The following is a 20714-nucleotide window of genomic DNA, read 5'->3' as shown; positions in this document are numbered from 1 at the left end:
GGAAACTCGCTCCCCCTGTTCTGGACACAGACTCTGTGGTCTCTGCACCTCGTTCTTCCTTGTGTTGCTCACGTTTCTCAAGTATGGCTTTTCTGTCACTTTGTCTGGTAAATAAAAGCTGCTCCCCCCCACCCCATGTTCCACTTATTTGGGCTGTTTATTCTAGAATGTAAACTAAAAAGCAAACCATTTAAAAATAAATTTCCTTGATTCATATTGTTTTCATTGGTATAGGGATAGAAATAGGGTTGGAACAACTCGAAAATTCATACTTGACCCCAGACATGCGGAACTTGCAGCATCCCAGGTGCAGAGTGATTAACGTGTCAACTGGTGTGATTTGTCATCTTTGAACCACGTGTAAATAGTGATCTGTTAGACACCTAGTAAACTTCATAGAAGATGATTGTATCGTGTCATCCTGTGTAAGAGACTGTGGTGACGTGTATTTAATCATGAGAATAATGATGGAAAAAAACTGACACTCAAGAAATAAGATTTAGATGTCTGAATAAACACAATATGGTTCTTCTGAAAAGTATCTGATATGATAAGCGAATGCATCTTCAATAGAGTTATTTTTATGTGAGAAGATTGAAAAACATGTTTTAGCATAATACTGCCAAGCAGGCTGTCATTTTTGGGCCAGAGATGCCTAGAGTTGACAAGGCATCAAAATACGGGTGTTTTATTTTTATTTTATTTTTATTTTTTAAATGTTGAGCCTTCTTTTAATTAATTTATTTTTATTTTTGGCTGTGTTGGGTCTTCGTTTCTGTGTGAGGGCTTTCTCTAGTTGTGGCAAGCGGGGGCCACTCTTCATCATGGTGCGCGGGCCTCTCACTGTCATGGCCTCTCTTGTTGCGGACCACAGGCTCCAGACGCGCAGGCTCAGTAGTTGTGGCTCACGGGCCTAGTTGCTCCACGGCATGTGGGATATTCCCAGACCAGGGCTCGAACCCGTGTCCCCTGCATTAGCAGGCAGACTCTCAACCACTGCGCCACCAGGGAAGCCCGATACGGGTGTTTTAAAGATAAGAGGGAAGAGTCTCAACCCGGACATGAAAAAAGAACTTGCCCCCATGACCATAAAAGTGCTGATGAAACCCAAAAAGTGTAGACTGAGAGGTTATTGCTTTATTGGAACATATCGTATTCCAAGGGTCTGTTTTAATAATCATTTAAAATTTTTGTTCAAAGTTAGTAGAAACATCCTGTCTTCTCCAGCACTAACTGATCTGTCGTAGGAAGGGTGTTCTTCCTCGCACAGAAACAAGGTCACGCCTCAGTCACTCAGCCTGCGTCTGCTCTCCGCTCCTCCGCCCCCTCCTCTTCTTCACACTCAGATGTTCGCACCGGTGGACCGTGCTGGTCCCTCTTCATAAACATCATGCTCTTCTCTTTAGCTCATAACTGAGTTCCCCGGCCAAGCGCTTTATGGGCATCAGGCAGGGAGTAGGAATGTCACATAAAACAGATTGGGTTGTGAAAATAGGCAGTTCCCATCTCTCCCAAGACACGCAAATCTCTGAACAACCTCCCGGGAGGAGAGAACCAAGGTCATATTCCGATTTTATAGCATGAGGCTCAGGATATTGAATGAAATACAGTTATGACATGATAGAAAATGAAATGCGTTTCAGAAAGACTTTAAATGTCCAGGGGCGCTGAGAGATAAGTTTTACTGTATTCACGATTATTCCTTTCGCTCTTTCTCTTCCCATGTGAACCGCATGGCAGAATGAAACAAAGCACTATTCCTGCTTTCCAAAGGGTTCAGTCAATACATTCAAAGCTGTTGTCATTTTCCTCATCAAAGGTGGCATTGTTGGAGGGAGCATGTATAAACTTTCCTTCCCGCTGAGTAGACCACGTGGAAAAACGCTTATTTTATTTTTTCTTTTAGGAATAAAATTGCAGTCTTTCAACAGAACATGTTGATTATGCCATCTGGCACATAATTTCCATGCTTAAATTAAGCTGAGAAATCAATTCAGCGTTGAAAGATATTATCCGTTTAACATTTTTCACCCCCAAGCAATTCGAGAAAGTAGGGCAAAAATAAGTTGTTTTCATTTCTAAGTATGTGAATGATACAGGTCTTGAATATTTTCTTCCACACAGAGGAAAATTATAATTTATAAGTGGATCTCTGTGATCTACTGGGATTTCTCGTCCTGCAGCTACGCTCGGCTCCGCTGTGCTGCTAACCGGAGCCCAGCCTGCAGGTTCCGGTGACGGTCGCAGGGGCAGCTCCAGTGAAATGTGAAATGATCCAGTTTGTGTGAGGACCTGTCCTAAGAGTCGTTCACATTTTGTTCAGACTTTTCTTAGTTAGGCAGTTTGTGAGTCCGGGTTGTTGCCAAAAGTAAAGCACAATAAACAGAGTATAATACGCAAATAAGGGCTATTAGTGAAGCTAAGTAACTAAGGGGTGGTGGAAACTCAAAACAAAAGGAGTGAAAATGGCCACTTTCTACCTGGGGATGGAGCGTCCTTCATCAGGATCTCCTGAGGATGTAAGTCACTGCCCAGGCACCTGAGAACTTCGCAGCCAAGAGCTGAAGCCACAGTAACCTTTGCCCAGTGCCCTGAGCGGCGGAACTGGGCAGCCCAAACAGTTGCCACAAACTGCCAGGAAGAAAGAGCTTTGAAACTGAAGGTGTGGATTCATATGGTAGACAAATGGGGGAAAGGTAACAATTGGTTAGAATGTCCTCTTTCATTTCTTTGAGTGATTTTAAAAAGTCATCTTTAAAATAATGGTTAAACTTTAAGTTCTGCTATTTAGATAAAGAATAATTTTTTTAATTAAGAAAGGAAGAATGAGAAGTTCACATTTATGGGGGAGGAAGAGTTATACAGCTTTAACCATCTGGTGTCACCCTGTCCCTAGTCTTTGACTCCCACCTGCCTGTCGCGGTTAGGGTGCACCTGCCCACTGCCCAGGGGCCCCAGGAGAACAGAAGGTTTAAGTGTTTTCACACTGAAGGGAGCTTATGAAGATGCTGCAAGTGGGCAAACGGAGTTTTTCAGGAAGTCTAGAGTCTAGCTCTAGTTCAGCGATAGATTCACAGTCTATCTGGAAAACAGATACTGAAAATTTTGCTACAGGGACTTTGCATAATAATAATAGTTCCAATGGCCCTTGACATTACTGTGAAGTAACCGGCTGTGAGCTAATGCAGCCCAGGGACACCGACTGGAGCGGGAGCCAGGGTTTGGAGCTGAGGTGGGAGTCCTGGGTCCGCTGTCTACTGGGCACACGTGCTCGGGAGACGCTCTCTCACTGTGGTCCTGATTTAAAATCATGGGGAATTTCTTGCATTTATGAAAACAAGGGCAGCGTGTCCACGAGGAGGACCACCGGGGAGGTTCTCAGGCGGTGCTCCGTGTGTGATTGAGCCTGAGGCACGAGGACCAAGAAGCAGGCAGACAGAAGCCCCTTCCCGCCGGCGGCTCCTGGCGAGGTCTTTGCACTGCCTTACATTCCTCCCGGATACAGTCTGTACGTCGTGGGAACTGGACACCAATCTTTTGGCCCTCGGCTATCAAGAGAGATGGAGATGGAGAGTCAGAGACAACAGAGAGACTAAGAGAGACAGAGGGACACATAGACAGAGAGACAGAGAGAGATGGAGAGAGAGGGGTGCCAGGCAAGAAGCTAGAAGAGACACAGGAGCATTGGCAAGGACAAGCACAACCCAGCTTTCTGGCCAGAAAGCTCCAGCAGAGGCCACGCTCTGGAAGGACCGGCACAGAAGTGTGCCTTGGAAAGAGCTTCTCTGCTTGATGCCTTCACTCTGGGAGGCTTGTAGCAGTGGATCAGGCCCCACCTGTGGAAAGAAGAAAGCAAGTGATGGAGTGATGCAAGCTGGGGGCTTAGGAGCCAGACCGCCTCCCTGCCCTCGTCCAGGGTCAGGGTCAGTGGAGCCACCGGGGGCTCCTCCAGTTTTCCTGTTTGTTCAAGAAATTAATGTAAAAGTGGATTAGAAGACTATTAAGTTCAAACTCATCTGGTTCACCTCTTCACCATATTTCACAGCCCAGCAATGTCTCCCAGCTCGCTGACCAGTTTGTCAGCTGCCACCAAACTCTCCGAGTTACAAAGAGTGATCGAAATGAATTGCCCACATTTTCAAGGCCAGGAAAAGGCGTGAGTCAAAGAAATACTAATAAAATTCTGAGTCTCGTACAACTTGAACTTTCCACCTTTGCAAATATGAAATGCATGTTTTATACACAATTTCCGTGGCCATTTATAGGTGTTAGATCAGAAGCAGGAATTGGGACAGACAGGGGATAATCTAATAGAACAGCTACACGGTTCAAACAGAGTTTGTTTCCTTTTTATATTATCATCTGGGTGCCTGCAAATTTTCATGCAAATCAATCTTAATTTACCACGTGTTTTGGGTCTTTCATAAAATATTCTGACTACGGTATTTCTACATTTTAGCTGTAAAATCCTCCATGAATGGGGGCACTTATTACATTTTTTAATATGTGGAACGATTCAGTTAGTACAGAATCCAGAAGAAGAAATACTTACCCCAGGTAGAGAAATGAGCTTTTCACCAATTCCCAAGAGAATGGCTAACAGACTCGGGGGAAGGCAGTGTTGGAAGGTGCCGCCCCTCATAACTCCCTAGTATATTTTTCTACCACAGTTGAGGTTACCTGTGGCCCAGCTCTGCAGATGGACAAGTTGTGAAACTAAGTGAGCACTTTGCAGGAACACTAAGGTAAGTTTGGGCTGAACAGAAAGGTTTTGTTGGTCACCTTGGTCACCCATTCCCGCGTTTCAGTGAGCCTGGGCTTGGCTGTCCTGAGATTCACCCGATCACATTCATTTTGGAGGCTGGTGAGGAGAGGCCGCCACAGTTTACGGTTAGAAGAAAATAAAGTATGAAGCTGGGAGGTTATTCTCAGATGGGGGTTGATTAAGCCGGTCAAGTAAGTATCAAGTTAGGACAGCACAGCAAAGCCCAACATTTGGTGTTACTTAGGGGAAGTTTGGAAAGTCAGAGGGCTCTTCAACTTTAGTTGGAAGGATTGGGGGCGGCACAGAGATTCCGCAGAAGGCCTCCTCGAGGGGTCTTTTAAGCATGTGTGTGTGTGTGCAGGCCCTTGTTCTCACAGGAGAATCATCCTGCAGACCACCCGCCCGTCTCAAGCAGGCAAGCTCGTCGTAGTCCCATCTTCCAGGAGGGAGGGGAACATCGTGGGGCTTCTGCTCTGGTGCTGACCTGGGAGGAACAGATCGGCGTGGGGATGTTTGGATTTAGTACGCTCAAACTCATTGCTTTTCCACATTCCAAGAGGATTTCTTCCCTGAAGAAAAGGGGGCACAGGAAAGCAAGCTCCAGTGTTTTTATTCAAACATAATCCCAATATCCTTTCTGCACACTCCCCAAAAGGACTGTTGTTTTTAAAAGGAAAATATCAGTTAAGACAGACCGTGTCAGTAAAGGGACCTTTAAAGAGTCATTGGGTCTCTTGGCAGGACCACACTCAACGCAGAGATCACAATCTATCCCTTTCTTGAAAATCTCCAAGGTGGTTTTGAAACAGTTAATAATAATAAACGCGATAAGGGAAGCCAGGTGGCCCGGCAGGTGTCAGCCGATGTGTGTTCTGAGAACCGAGGGTTACGTCCCTTTCAGAACACGTGCTTCTATTCATTCTTCGGGGGCGGCTGGGGCACTTGGGTCAGCTTTACACCACTGCACTCGGACTCCTGGAGGAGGAGGAGAACTCTGGTCGTCCCAGCTGTGATTTCCCCTGTGGGAGCACAGGAGCAAAAGCCTCCTGGGACTTTGAAGCCCTGAACTTATTTGGAAAATACCCCCTATATTTGGAACGTATTACTGCTGTTTATTAAATGCCCAATTAAAAAACAACGTGGCTCTTCGTAAGGGTAATAACAGCAGCAAATAAAAATGAGCGTGCAGTTCGTGTGGTGGCGGGTTATCGTCACCGTGGGAAGAGCAGGGCTGGGTCCCGTGTTGCACACGGACACTGGGGCAGTCCTTGCTGATTATCCGGCAGGAATGCGCTGAGCAGGGCCATGCCCATCTCGCTGATACCTCCGGGGACCCTGGGAGACAGCTCTCGGCATGCTTGTTATCCAGACAAAGAAGGAGAAACCTGCAAAAGATGTGCCAGGCAGGAACTCGGGCAGCGGGCTGGACCCCAGGCAGCCTCTCTTCCCAGCCTGTGGTGGGGCCTCCCGACGGCCGGACCCAGAAGCCCTGTGAGATGCGTCCACACAGAACGTGGAGGAGCCGTAAACCTCCCCTAGTAGTCGTGTGTTCATTTTGATGTGCCTCAGAGAGAAGAATAAAGCTAGCTGGCTCATCCATCCGCTCCCCCGCCCCCATCACCATGGGAACCTTGAGTGGTGCCCAGAACTGCTCCCCAAGGTCTGTTCTTCCCGCAGGAGCCCCAGTGATGACGATAATGGAACCCCCAGTTACCCACAAAGGAAACCCGAGCTCCTCCCCGGGGCCTGTGAGGCCCCCCGCCTGGCCCCTGATCCCGGTCCCCAGGCTCTGCCCCCGACTCTGTCCCAGACCCCACCTCCGCTGTCCCCTGGGAGCATCTTCCCTCGTCTCGCACTCGGAGGCCACCTGGGCTCGCGCTCAGGTCTCCGCTGAGATGTCCCCCCTTCAGAGTCTCACTCACCCCACTTCTCTTTTCCCCTCACCTTCCTTTAGTTTTCTTTATCTCACGCAGCTGACATGGTGTTTCTGGAACACCCTCTAAGTATCTGTTTACTGACTCTCTCCTCCATCAGAACGTAACCTCCCCAAGAGGGGGTCTTGATCCCTCTTCATCACAGCTATATTTCCAGCTCCCAAAAATGTGTCACAAGGTACACGCTCAGTAAATATTTGTTAGATGAAAGCATGAACCAAACCAATGATTTGGTAGCTACTGTTACTTGGAATGAAGGTAAAGGTGGGTTTGTAAAGAAAATTATTCAGGAAATTTAAAGAGTGTCATAGAAATGAAGTACATTGGAGATGACACAAGTTCTGAAAGCAGAATGAGAATGCCTGAAGTTTGGACAACACTGGGTATGCTGTATTCCACATAATTAGCTAAAAACGAGGTTTTTCCTTTTTCTGTAAACTCTAAGTAATGAATAAGATTCATAGATAAAATTATCCCCACCAGTTAAAGATCTGCACCTGCCTATGTAGATGACTAGATTTCTGTAGAAGGCCAGGTTTGCATCTGGACTTTGAGTGACTGACTAACTAGCATTATTAAATCGGTGGAGAAATCGTGTTATACTCCCTTCAGAATTCCCCAGGACAGGTGACAATAAAAGACTGGCAGATGAATAAATAAATTTCCGTCTGCCTTAATGACGGAGCAGTGGCTACTTGGTGACATCTTTTTGTTTCCACTGTGGACAAATGCCACCTGACTTCACTCTACAAATTAGGTCAATTGTGCTGAATTAATAGATAGATGGAACCAGTTAGGAACCAGTGTGCTGATTATCCTATTCTTACTCATTTTCCTGTTGAGCCAGCCATGGAAAGTGGACTGAAGCCAGAGCGCAGGGAAAGGCTTTTCAGTCTGAAACACCCCGCACGGCTCTATTTCTCCAGAAGGAGTACACGGAGGAGACCCATGCAAATTACCATTTAGTTCTCATGCTGAGATTGCTCTAGGATTTTACAATTGAGCGTGTAAGGAAAGGACTGACTCTGTCGGGCTTTGAGCTGATTTGCGGGGGGGCGGGGGGCCCCGGTCCTGGTGGGTCTGTCACCGTCACTCAGGGCTCATGGTCACCATGGCAGGACTCAGCCCTCTCAGTCCCGATCCTAATCGCTTTCATCATTCCTGTAGTGAACATGCACCACTGAAAATACCAATAATTAAATCTCTCACCAGGAGAAATGAGCAGATCCTGAAGGTTTAAGAATGAGGAGAAAAACACGGCGTGGAAAGTTCCTGAGAAAGGCAGCGGCTGACTGACTGCAGGCTCATTCCCTGCACTTGGTTCCTGCCGGGGGGGAGCTGGCTCTGGAACATTGTTTGGAGAGTTATGGCAAAACCTACTGGAAATAAAGGATGTTTCTATAATGTTCATTGGATTCGAAAAGTGGGCAAAGAGAGAAAAATCTCTGGTGCGTGTGCCCTGCTCTGCAATCCTGATTTGGCCGTGAGGCTCAGAGCCCAGAGGATTTCTGCCCCGGGAGACTCTGCCGACCTCGGTGACTGAAGACCTGGCCTCTCCCGAAGGTCCGTAGGTGGGAGTCTTCCTCTCGTCGTTATTTGAAATAAGTGAACGTGGGTGGCTGCCTTCCATTCATTCACTTGGGAATATTTCCTGCCCTTCTGCTAAGTACTCGGCCCTCCCCCACCCCAGTGCTGGGGACACAGCAGGAACAAAAGGACAAAAATCCGTGCACCCACAGGACTTACACTCTAGCGGGGAACGCAGACAATAAAAACACTTAAAAAGTGTGTAAGACAATAGATGTGACAAAGACTGTGGAGGAATAAAGGGGTGAGGACTTTAAGCCAAAGACTGTAAGAAGAGACAAAAAAGTTATTATATGACAATAAAGGGTCAGTCCAACAAGAGGATGTAACATTTGTAAATATTCATGCACCCAACATAGCAGCACCTAGATAGGTAAGCAAGTGTTAAGAGCCCTGAGGAGAGACTTCTAGGGAGGGTTGGGTACAAGGGCACAGCCCTTCAGCTGTAAGATGAGAAGGTCTGAGGATCTCATGTAAAACATGGTGACAAAACCGTAACGTATAGTTGAAATTTGCTGAGAGAGTAGCACCTAAATAGTCTCACCAAGAAAAAGAAGAAGAAGAAGAAGAAGAAGAGAAGAAAAGAAAAAAAGGTGAGTGTAAGTATGTGAGGTGACGGACATGTTAGTTAACTCGATGGGGCAAATCCGTTCACAACATATATATATTAACTCACTATGATGAGTGCTTTAAAGGTCTTACCATTTTATTTGGCAACTGAGTCCATAAAGCTGAAATTAAGAAGAAGAAAAGGAAGAAGGAGGAAGGGATGGGGGCAGGGAATGCTGGGGGAGGGGCTCACAGAAAAAGATGACATGTGAGGAGAGACCCAGAGACCTGAACAGAAGCCACGTGGGCCTCTGGCTGGAGATGCTTCTGTGGAAGGACCAGCAGGTGCAGAGGTGCTGAGGCGGGAATGCCCTGTGCGTGTGGGGTGTAACCAGGCGGCTGACGTGACCGGCCTGGAGTCCTGCCTCTGAAGGCAGTGCTGGGAGAGAGGGACATTTACTCCTGGCCTACAGCTGTCCTCAGGATGCTAGGTCTGAAGGCTAGGGCCATGTTTCAAGTGAATCTAATTAAAATTACAAATCGCAACATCTCTTTTGATTTCTTCAAGTACTTAACAGAGAAAAGATTAACTTTAATATTTCAACAGCTGGTATTTTCTATAAGTGGTTTGTGGGCTGTCAGAAACATCTCCCCATTAATAAAGCATTATTTGGGTATAATATAAATTAAGGAAATTGATTCTTTAAAAACATAACACAAAGTTTTTGACTTTTGAGTGAATGTTGGCCTCTTCAGGGTTGTTGTTTGGGAAGCTGGACACATATTCTGGTGAGTGGCCAGTCCTCAAAATGCTTTTCATTTCCTATTTGGGACTGTTTTCAAATATTGGAAAATTAAAATAAAACCTTATTTTTGGTCATTCTTTGTTTGGGGTGTATGAATTTGATTTTTGAAAACTTGCAAGTCATTCTTAGCAATCCTGGTGATTACAGAGGGTCATCTGTTACAATCTGACAGCAAAATGAGTATAGTGGATTTGGTGACAGAGTTGAGCTTCAGCTAATTGGACAAACCAAGGTTTGGTATTCCTCTGATTCGCCAAATGCAGGATAAAGCAGAGGAGGTGGGTTATTGCAAAACTGTTATAAAAGCATGTCCTCTGGGGTGACTATATTCACAGGTATTTTTAACATATTAGCTGTCCTTTTTGTGGGCAACAAAGGTCATTTTCTAAATTGAAATTGCCCTTGATATTTTGACATGGATTTGACTTTAGCAAAGTTGTTTCACATCAAACTGAAACAACCTGATGGAAAGAATGCGTGTATAATTTGGGGAATAAAAAGAAAGTGAGTCCCTGGGTACCCACCACTAAGGTAAGAGTCAAGTGTCCACATGCAGTGGGGTCTCCTCTGTTCCTGTGTTTCTCCCCTCCCCAACCTCCTGACCGGAGCAACCCCCCCTCCTCCAGCACTCTTCTAGTCTCTCAGCGAAACTTCCAGCTGTGCAGGTCCTGGCTTCCTCTCTCTCCCCCAGGGTACAGTCCACTGAGACCCAGAATCGAGGCACCAGGACTGAGTGCAGACCCAAAGGCCCCCCGGGCTTCAGAGCCTGCTTCTGTCCGCGGACAAGGGGCCCTGCTCTCTGCCAGGCAGGCAGGCGTGCATCCCCCAAGACCCTCCCACTTCCCTGGTACCGCCTGCTCCCTTAGGACTGGTTTCTGCAGACATCCAGTCGACCGGGTCTTATATTAGACTTACACTTTAAGAATAATAACTAGTTCTAAAAGATGATCTTGCAATAACTTTGGCTTCTTTTTATTCGATGTACACTTTTTGGATTACGTGACTCCAATAATTTCATGATGGAGGAAAAACAAGCTTCAGGGCACTGACATCAGTTGAATGCTCTGTAACAAGGGAAAACAGTAGTTTTTAAAGAAAAATCCTAGAATGTGGCAAGGGGAATAAGAGCAAGTAGAATTTAAGTGCCACTAAGGTCAAATAATTTCAAAAGTAATACTTTTCTTTCTAGGACTGATTTAGTGACAGCATCAAAGCAAGATACCTAATCATTTGGTTTTCCTGATGCATCAAATTAGAGAGTCTAGGAAAGTTTCTAGTGAGAAAGTCCTGTACTCACTTCATGTTAGAACTCTAGCAGTTTTCAAGTATGTCACCAGCTTACAAAGCTTCACTGATGGAGAACATGCTTCTTACATGGGAGGAGACTTAAACCTGGGAAAGTGAGTCAATTCACATAATTCCATCACTGTGTTCGAAGTTCTGGCAGAAGGGCATTGAATGCCGCCTTCAATTAGAATTCGTTTGACAAGATGTAGGGCAGTCAAGCTAAGTTCTTGATTTAAAATTGTAATTTGCAAAGAAATGACCTAACAAAGTATTCACCCCACATCAGCATGTAGAAACCAGGTGAGGAGAAAAGCGTAGTAACCACCATGAGTATGTGGAAACAGGGGAATGCTTGGTTTCTGGAACACGGCTCATGGGGCATTTGCTTTCACTAATTAATTCTTTATCTAAATATAAGTTGGACTATTCTTGTGAATTCCTCGCTTAATTTTTAGTGAACTCCTCTATATCCTGAACATTTTTTCAATGTTTTTCCTACTACTTCATCTGAAGCCTGGCTTTCCCTCCGTGCTTCCCCCACAAACCCTCCCAAAAGGGGGCTGGCCCTTCTCTTCCCCCAGGCTCTTTCTTTATCTACATCTCTCCTGTTTTCATTTCAGGGGACTGTCCTGGCATCTCTCCTTCCATACGTGCCTTGTTCACTTCTCCAACTTTCACGCTGTCAGAACTGACGCCCTGGGCACCCTCCCAACAGCTAAGCAACTTGTCTTCCTCCCTGACCTCTTGTTACTGAACTGAACTTGGGTCTTCTCACCTGGCAAAACTGCTCTACAGACACGGGGGTGTGGCAAGCCCAGCATTAATTGCAGGGTTGCCAGCAAGAAGAATGGGTGGCTCGTGCTCAAAAGACCAGAACTTCCTGAGGGCTGTCAGGGAAAGGATTTTAAAGACAGGGTGAGGGAGTGGGTTTCAGGGAGTGGGACCAGCTCGTGAACCTTATTCTGTTTGGCTGGTGCTGAGGTGACAGGGTGGTATTTCAGAAGTCAGCAACGTCAACCTGGTCCCAACCCATCTGGGGTCTACAGGCTTGCGGTCAGCAGTTTCCATCTGGTGGGAGTCTGGTTTATGTAAAACAAGTTAGGGGTGAGCGTCAGACATTGTTATCTGTGCCCTTCAGGGAGGAGCTAAGGGTCCTAGGACTCTGCTGATCTGTCATTTAAATTGTCACCAGTTTCCAACCCAGCAGCTCTTCTTTGTTTCTACACGTTCACATTTTCCTCATCATTAACTTCTGAGCCAGGCTTTTGAGACTCAGGGGAGGCCTGATGCAAGTCCTTTGAGTTCATGAGACGGAGACATGGGTGTGGGGCTCTTACACCCAAGAGGGTCCTGAGGGTCCTGCTCCGGTTCGCTCCCTGCTGCTGAGACTCAGCCCCATTTCTCAGCCTTGTAAGCCCCAGCCGTCACCTGCATGTCGCCCCACAGACACGGCCTCACAGTCTCTTAGACCACGTTCCCCTGGGCCCCCTCCTGCACCTCCTGGCCTATCCTACCTCCCAGCCCTCAGTAATAGGGGACGAAGGGCATTTGAGTGCACACATTCCCTATCGAGATCTTGGTGGTGATTACACGAGTCTATTACGGTACATGTGAGAAGTCATCTAGTTGTGCACTTCATGTGAGGCACACCTCTGCACAAAAGAAAACTTCGGGCTGGTGTGGAAAGAGCCTGGAGTGTGTACGTTCTACGTAGGTGAGAGGTGCCTGTGGACTTTCATTCTTGCCTCAAAGAGGTTCCACCTCGTTGTGGAAGTTAGCTGTAGAGTTGACCAAAGACAGAGCCAGCTTTTTCTCAAAGGAAGTTTGGATTTGCTCATGTATGGGGCGATTATTACTTGAGATCATAGAATTCCATCCATAGGCAACAGAAGATTAAAGGGGCAGGTGTTTACAGGTAGTTGTGTTAACAGTGGATGAGCCCAAGGCTGTGAGGCTCTGGGTACTGTTTTCTAATGGGCCTGCTGGGACAGGCAAGCTGCAGAGATATTCCCGTGGACCTGAAGACTGGATTTGGTTGATATGAATGTTATTTCGATTCTAGTACGGTGAACACTGAGCTTTTCCTTCTCGTGGTAGTTCAGTTTCTAAAGGTCGTTTTCTGTTCATGACAGTCAGACTACATCCTGTATACAGTTTAGTTTTACTTTTAAGTGCATTTTATTATATGATAAATCTTTGAAAATTTATGCTTCACATTGTGAACTAGATGGCAATTATCATTCAGGACATTTAACTATTGAATCTATATATCCAGCCCCATTGCAGAGCTTATGTTTTACACTTTGCTGATTTTCCTGAATTTTCTGAAACAAGCTTCTGTTACTTTTAAATCAGGAAAATAATTCTATATATAATACATATTTATATATTTTAGTTATTGTGTGTATACATATATACATATTTGCTCCAGTGATCCTTCCTGAATTCCATACCCATCTACTGGGGATTCAGCTACAATGTGTTTTTTTGTTTGTTTTATAAATTTATTTATTTATTTTTGTCTGCGTTGGGTCTTCATTGCTGCATTCCGGCTTTCTCTAGTTGCGGTACGTGGGCTTCTCGTTGTGGTGGCTTCTCTTGTTGCGGAGCACGGGCTCTAGGCGTGCAGGATGCAGTAGCTGTAGCTCACGGGCTCTAGGACGCAGGCTCAGTAGTTGTGGCGCACAGACTTAGTTGCTCCACGGCATGGGGGATCTTCCCGGACCAGGGCTCTAACCCGTGTCCCCTGCACTGGCAGGCGGATTCTTAACCACTGTGCCTCCAGGGAAGCCCTATACAGTGTGTTTGTTTTTTGTTTTTGGCAGCGGTGAGCCGCTTCTAGCATCTTAGTTCCTGATTGAACCCGGGTCCTCCACAGTGGAAGTGCAGAGTCCTAACCACAGGACTGCCAGGGAATTCCCTCAGCTTCAATGCTTAACAAGCACCTCTCTAGACTACCCTGTCTCAAACCAAACTCCTACTTCTCCCTCGTATCTAAGAGGAGCACCTTCATGGAGACAGTGACCCAAACCATCTTCCTCACCTTTCTCGTGCGGCCTAACAAGGAGGCCTGCCTGCTCCACCTTTTTAGAATTTCTCCTCCCACTTCATGTCTTCTTTCCTATATTACTGTCCCTCCAGCCCACCCTCCATAAAGTCATGGGGGTGATCATTCTGAAACACAAACTCACCAAAAATACCGATGCCTCTTGGATTAAATTCAAAGCCCTCAGCATGCCTGGGGACTCGATTACCTGACTCCTGCTGGTGTGAACCGGTCCCCACCCAGACCCAGGGCTGGCCAGACCTCTGGGAATTACTTCACCTCCTGGGCTAATTTAACTGTCCTGCCTGTTCTCTTTAATGTTCTCACCATCCACCGACCACCATCCACCTACACATCTTTCAAGACTGAAAGTAACCTCCTACTCTTAATAGTTCAGCCCACTCACTTTTCACCACATAAGCCCTATGGTTTTCAGCGCCTATGCTTGTGACGGACTTAAATGCCTTTATCAATTCTCCTCACATTTCTAGGCCTACCATATTCAAGACTATTTTAAGAGCTAGTAGAGATAATTCTGCTCAAGAACCTGTTCTGGGACTGAAGGATTGGGATCGCCCATTTGGTTCGGGCCATCCTAGCACCTGATATAAGCAGCCCTGCTGATGAACAGGAGAGTGGGGGCCAGATCTTTGGTCACGTTGTTAAGCCTTGACTGTGCAGGAATATGCTTTAAAGTAAAGTAAAGCAAACAGGATGCTGAGAAATTGGCCAACTGGAGACTTTCCTGTTAGTCATTCTGGATATTTAAGATGAATAAATGCCTTCAGACTTGGGCTTGGATTAAGGGAGTCAGTTTGTCAACTGCTGCCTTATTGTGTGGATACAGCTGGTGCTAGACATTCGCATTTGATTATATTTGACTTACTCTGATGTCTAAATCTATTTTTTGACAGGGAGACCTAAAAGAAAAAAAATCTGCCTTGAAGATTCTTTGTGAAACATTCAGGGCTATATTCAACTTCTTTCTTCCACACAAATCAGAATTGTGCCTTTAAATGAATAAGGAGTTCTAAGGTCACCCTCTGTTACACAGTGGGAAACAGGACAGAGAAGAAAGGAATGTGTCGGAACACAGCGGGCAGACCTTGCCACTGATCCTCTTCCTGTGGCCTAATTACAGCTGCTTTGTGGAGGGCCAATCATATAACAGACAAAATTGAGAGATTTTTACACTAGAACATTCTGCGTAGAGAAAAATGTCTGCAGCAAACTGACGAGTCCATCTGGAAATTAGTTTTGTCATTTGCTGTGGTGTCTTGAGTCCTAATAAACATGTTTTACAAAACATTAAGCTTCTGGCAATGTTATAATGAATGATGATTATATTATGTCTATTTTAAAAATCCTTTTTTCCTTTTTACTATCACAATAATTTGAAATGAATCAAGCAGCTGCCCCATTGTTTGAGAAGCAGCTGTTTCAGGGCTAAATCAACCCCAACTCCAGCAGCTCCCTAGGGATTTACTTTGACTGTTTCAATGGTAAGTGACAAAGTCCTCATGTTTAAGTATATTCTGATATGAGTCACACCCAGAGAACTTGGGGAAAAGGGAGAAATAACACAAATAGTCAAGCTTTTTGTTTGTTTGTTTCAACTGCACACGTAAGGTTACTGACAGAAGGCATGTTCATTTCTCCTGACCAAAAACCTTCATTCAAAAATGTCAATATCATTTAACAGCAAAAGCAATATAATTACTCAATTCAATAAACAGTTAACAAGACACAGACATTTTCAGCTAAAAGAGGACTTACAAGAGTGTACCTTTTAGTAATTTAGTAGTTAATTAGTAAAAAAAAAAAAAAAAAAGCTTTTTTTTAACAACATCTGGTGAACAGTCAGTCTCTAATTTCTGAAGTTTGGGGATGAAAAGCCACTGCACAAATTAATTGCTATGAACAGTCTGCCAGTTGTTTACCTTTATGCCAATCTCATCCCCTACCAGACAAATATATTTCAAATGTGTTTCTGTATTAAAAACCAAAACAAAACAGAAAGCAATTTCAGGTTTCTGGGTATGATTTAATGCCATTCAGTTTACTAACTGCGCTCCATGGGTTACGATGCCTTCATGGCTTTGGTAGTAAAATCAGCCATGTTGTACAGAAAAAGGGTGAATGGCGATCCCTTCAATTTGCTGCATCCTCCAGACAGGCCATGCCCAGGAGCGGGGTGGGCAGAAGTGGCGCCGGATCACCTGCCTCACCTCAGCTGGTACCTCCCATGCCCTCTTTTCCCTGTGAGAGGGGTTAGTGTGAACGATCTTATGAACAGATGGGGACAAATCTACCTCTCACAAGAGCCAGTGGTCTGTGCCACGCTGTCAATGCCGCAGCAGTAATGGACAGGATGGCAGTGGGTAGCACCAACATCCTGAAATACTTATATTGTTCTGTAGTTTAATGACTTGACAAAGCCCGTCCCTTTTAAAATTTTTAAGAAGTTTTTACGGCTGAGTTAATTTACATGCCTGGTTTACCCAGACAATATCGGGCTACATTTTGCTTCGAAATGCATGACATCAGACACTGACATGCAACCGAGGTCAAAACTTGATCTTAGTTAGAGCAACACCTTGTATTGATTAGGTCTCTTTCTTCTAAGAAACACACAGTATGTTCACATTCATAATATGCGTCCTCATAGAAGCCACTTGAATTTTCAAGGATAAGGCGTAGCTTCAGTTTATAGATGAGAAAATAAAGATGAAGGACCCATTTCAAGCAGAAAGTTTGTCCTTACTGGGAGGCACTCTTTAGTGGTAAGAAAGTTGGGCTATAAGTCAAAGGATAGGGTGACCTTCCACAGTTTGCCATAAGCTTTGAGAAATTGGACAGGCCACCTGTTCTTCCACTGCCCTGCCTTCTCCATCTCTGAGCGAAGGTAAGTTCAGTTCATTTTTGTATCTTCAGAACTATAGATTCAGAGTGGCAGTGGGTAGCTAGCTATATGATTTCTATAAAAACCCTTTCGAAAAAGTACAATTTAGACACTGTATGGGAAAAGGTCTTCTAAGAGAGCAAACCTGGGTCTTGTATTTCCGGAGGCACGCTGTGGCAGCTGCCTGTCCTGGGAGGCGAGGTCCCTCGGGGAAGGGTGGATTGTCACCACGAGGCTCTGAGTGGGTTCTGCAAAGTGAGGGTAGGCGCACCATGTGTGGATTGGGGGAAGCAATTGTCACAGGTCTTCTAGGGAAAGAGGTGGCGAGAACTGATCTCGTCCTCAGGGAAGGGAACTGAGGGAAAGAACAAAGCTGCTTCACGGGAACTTTATTTACCTCCTTTGGGGTGTGTGCAGCTGGATGCTTCATCCATGTGCCCGGGTCCTGAGCGGACAACCCGGTGTCACCCACATGAGTCTGGTTGGACTGCCATGAAGCTGAGGAGAGGGGCTGGCAGGCGGGGTTTCCAGGGAAGTTGCCCCCAGGGGCTTGCTTACACCCAGGTGGCAAATTTTTCAGGGAGGAAGGAACATCTGACCAGAAACCTGCAGATTACCTGTAAAATGTGTCCCATCACTGCAGCAGAAGGAAAGGTGATTTTTAAAATATTTGAGTCATGCATTTAAGTTCTTCATAATTTAGGCTTCGTGAACAGGGACCAAAAGAAACAGTCATGCAGATTCGTCCTCTTGTAGGGTGCGGACAAGTGTGATGCTTTGATTTTGTCTCCAGTTTAAGTCTAACCAAGTGCGTGGACTTTTCTTAAACAGAAGAGAAAGTGGCTCTGCACGAAGGAGCTGAGGGCACAGTTACAGACGAAGAGGTTGAAGTTTTACTGTAACTTCTGTTACATAGTAAAAGCAGTACAAGTGTTAGCCTTTATTATTATTATGCCAAAGGCTACTTGTCAAAAATATGAAATAGGAGAAACGCATCTTCCAGTCAGAGAGAATTACCTCTTAAACTAAACTCAGAATTGTCCAAGGATTCTGATTTCATTGGCCTGGACATTTTTAGAGCTCCCAGGTGAGAGAATGCACAAAGTTGAGAACCACTGCCTTCAATAGACCCAAAGCTGAGTTCTTTCAGTGAGAGAGGGGGGAAGAGAGAGAAAATATAGAAGAGATGGAAACAGCTCTACTTGTACAAAGTTTTCACTACGATAGCGCTGGCTGAGGGATGGGGCATTGATAATATGTAAGAGGGAATATGACAGTTAAAGTTAGTTTTGGGCGTTAAGTATTTTATTTCCTCTGATTAGTACTCATGCGGGTCTTTGGCTGTCTTGCGGTCTAGTTGGTTTGTCTGTTTTCTAGTTTGGTTCAGGTTCTATCATAGCAGACAAAAGATTCACTCCCCTGGCTGGCAACAATCGAATCAAAGTGCAAATCTATGTTTATTCCGCAGGTAAATGATAGAAATCTCAGTGTCACTATTCTAATTGTGTGACATTCTCCTAGTTGTGTGAGGGATCTCACTGTTATTTTAATGTGTGATTCCCTAACCCTATGATGTTGAGGATCTTTTCATGTGCTTATTTGCCTTCTGTACATCTTGTTTGGTGAGGTGTCTGTTCAGACCCCATTTTGTAATTGGGGTGTTTGTTTCCTTTTTTCCTACTACTTTTGTCATTTATTTACATAGTTTTTGATAAAATTGTATATATTTAAGGTGCACAACACGACTGATACATATACACAGAGTGAAATGATTCTTATAGCCCAGCTAATTAACATATTACCTCCTCACGTAGACCATGTTTTTGGTGTGATGAGTGCACCTAAAATCTACCCTCTTAGCATATTTCCAGCATTCACTGCAGTATTATTTAGCCATCATGCCGTACACTAGGTCTCTAGACTCATTCTACATACTGTAACTTGGTGCCCTTTGACCAACGTCTGCCCCCTGCCCACCCTGCGAGCCAGCCCGTGGTAACCACCTTCTACTCTCTGCTTCTATGAGTTTGATGTTTGTTTTCTTCTTATTTTTTTTAAATAGTGCATCTTTTATTTTCTATCTCTATTTCTACTTTGAGGTTTATTTAGAAAGCAACCTTTTGAAACCTCACCCTGATGAGACAAAATGTGATCTCTTTTTTTGCCATCCACAGCCTTTTATTTATTTGTTTGTTTGTTTGTTTTTATTTTTTGGCGGTGTCAGGTTTTAGTTGTGGCATGTAGAGGCATGCGGGATCTTTTGTTGCAGTGCACAGGCTACAGGATGCGTGGGCTCTGTAGTTTGTGGCCCACGGGCTCAGGAGTTATGGTGCACGGGCTTAGCTGCCTTGCGGCTAGTGGGATCTTAGTTCCCTGGCCAGGGATTGAACCTGCGTCCCCTGTATTAGAAGGTGGATTCTTTACCACTGGACCACGAAGGAAGTCCCTGTTTTCTTATTATTGAGTTTTAAGAGAAATTTGTATATTTTGTATACCAGTCCTTTATCAGATATGAGTTTTACAAATATTTTCTCCCAATCTGTGCTTTGTCTTCTCAATCTCCTGGGTGTCTTAAGCAGAAGATTTTAGCTTTAATGAAATTCCACTTACCAACTTTTTCTTTCATGATCCTGCTTTTGCTGTTTTACCTAAAAAGTTATCACCAAACCCAAACTCAAAGTCTCCTAGATTTTCTCCTATGTTATCTTCTGGGAGCTTTATAGTTTTGCATTTTCATCAGGTCTATGACCCATTTTGAGTTAATTATTATGAAGGGTGTGAGGTCTGTGTCTGGATTCTGTGTTTTGCCTGTGGGTCCCAGTTTCTCCAGCACCATGTTTTAGAAAGACCGCCCTTCCTTTATTGAGTTGCCTTCACCCCTTTGCCAAAGGTCAGTTCACTGCATCTGTGCTGGTCTGTCTCTGGGCTCGCCATCCTGCTCCACGGATCTATGCGTCTTACTTTTCCACCAGTGCCACACCGGCCTGATCACTGTAGCTTTGTAGAAAGTCTTGAAGTCGGGTAATGTCACTTCTCCAACTTTGTTCTTCTTCAGTGTTTTGTTGACTATTCTGGGTCTTTTGTCTCTCCATATAAACTTTAGAATCAGATCGTCAATATCCATAAAATAACTTGCTGAGATTTAGATTGGGATTGCAGTGAACCTATGGGTCAAGTTGGGAAGAACTGACATCTTAATTTTATGTCTTCCTGTCCATGAAGATACTATCTCTCCATTTATTTAGATCTTTGATTTCTTTAACTAGTTTTGTTGTTTTCCTTATATAGATTTTGTACATATTTTGTCAGGTTTATACCTAAGTTTTAATTATTTGGTGTTAAATGATGTGTTTTTAATATCAAATTTCAGTTATTTACTGCTGATATCTGAGAAAGCAATTAAATTTTGTATATTAACCTTGTATCCTGCAACCTTAATATACATGCTTATTAGTGCCAAGAGGTTTTTGGGGTTTTTTTAATCAATTCTTTTGGATTGTCTACATAGACAATGATATTATCTGCAAAAAAAGATAGTTTATTTCTCCCTTCTAAACTTGTGAACTTTTTATTTCCTTTTCATATTTTATTGCATTAGCTAGGACTTCTAATACAATGTTCAACAAGAGTGGTAAAAGGGCAAATCTTTGCTTGTTCCTGATCTTAGGAGCAAAGCATCTAGTTTCTCATCATTATGTATGATGCTAGCTGTGGATTTTTTTATAGATGATCTTTATCAAGTTGAGGCTGTTCCCCTCTATAAATTTTTAATTAGAAAATATCATACAAATTATATACATGAACACATTCTCAGTGCAAAGACCTTAGTAAAGAACCA

General features: G+C 44.5%; 1 long non-coding RNA gene across 1 annotated transcript in view; it reads left to right on the top strand.

The window, feature by feature from the left end:
- LOC307059656 overlaps window positions 1-8107 on the top strand; it is a 32808-nt gene extending 24701 nt beyond the window's left edge. The window contains exon 2 of the long non-coding RNA XR_013811134.1: window positions 7912-8107. This is a non-coding gene — a long non-coding RNA (uncharacterized lncRNA). The remainder of the gene's footprint in view (window positions 1-7911) is intronic.
- The last annotated feature ends 12607 nt before the right edge of the window (window positions 8108-20714 follow it).

The sequence above is a fragment of the Hyperoodon ampullatus genome (assembly GCF_949752795.1).
Source record: "Hyperoodon ampullatus genome assembly, chromosome: 10".
Taxonomy (NCBI): domain Eukaryota; kingdom Metazoa; phylum Chordata; class Mammalia; order Artiodactyla; family Ziphiidae; genus Hyperoodon; species Hyperoodon ampullatus.
Note: the sequence above shows the minus strand (reverse complement) of the source record. Positions and strands in the feature narration are given on the sequence as shown.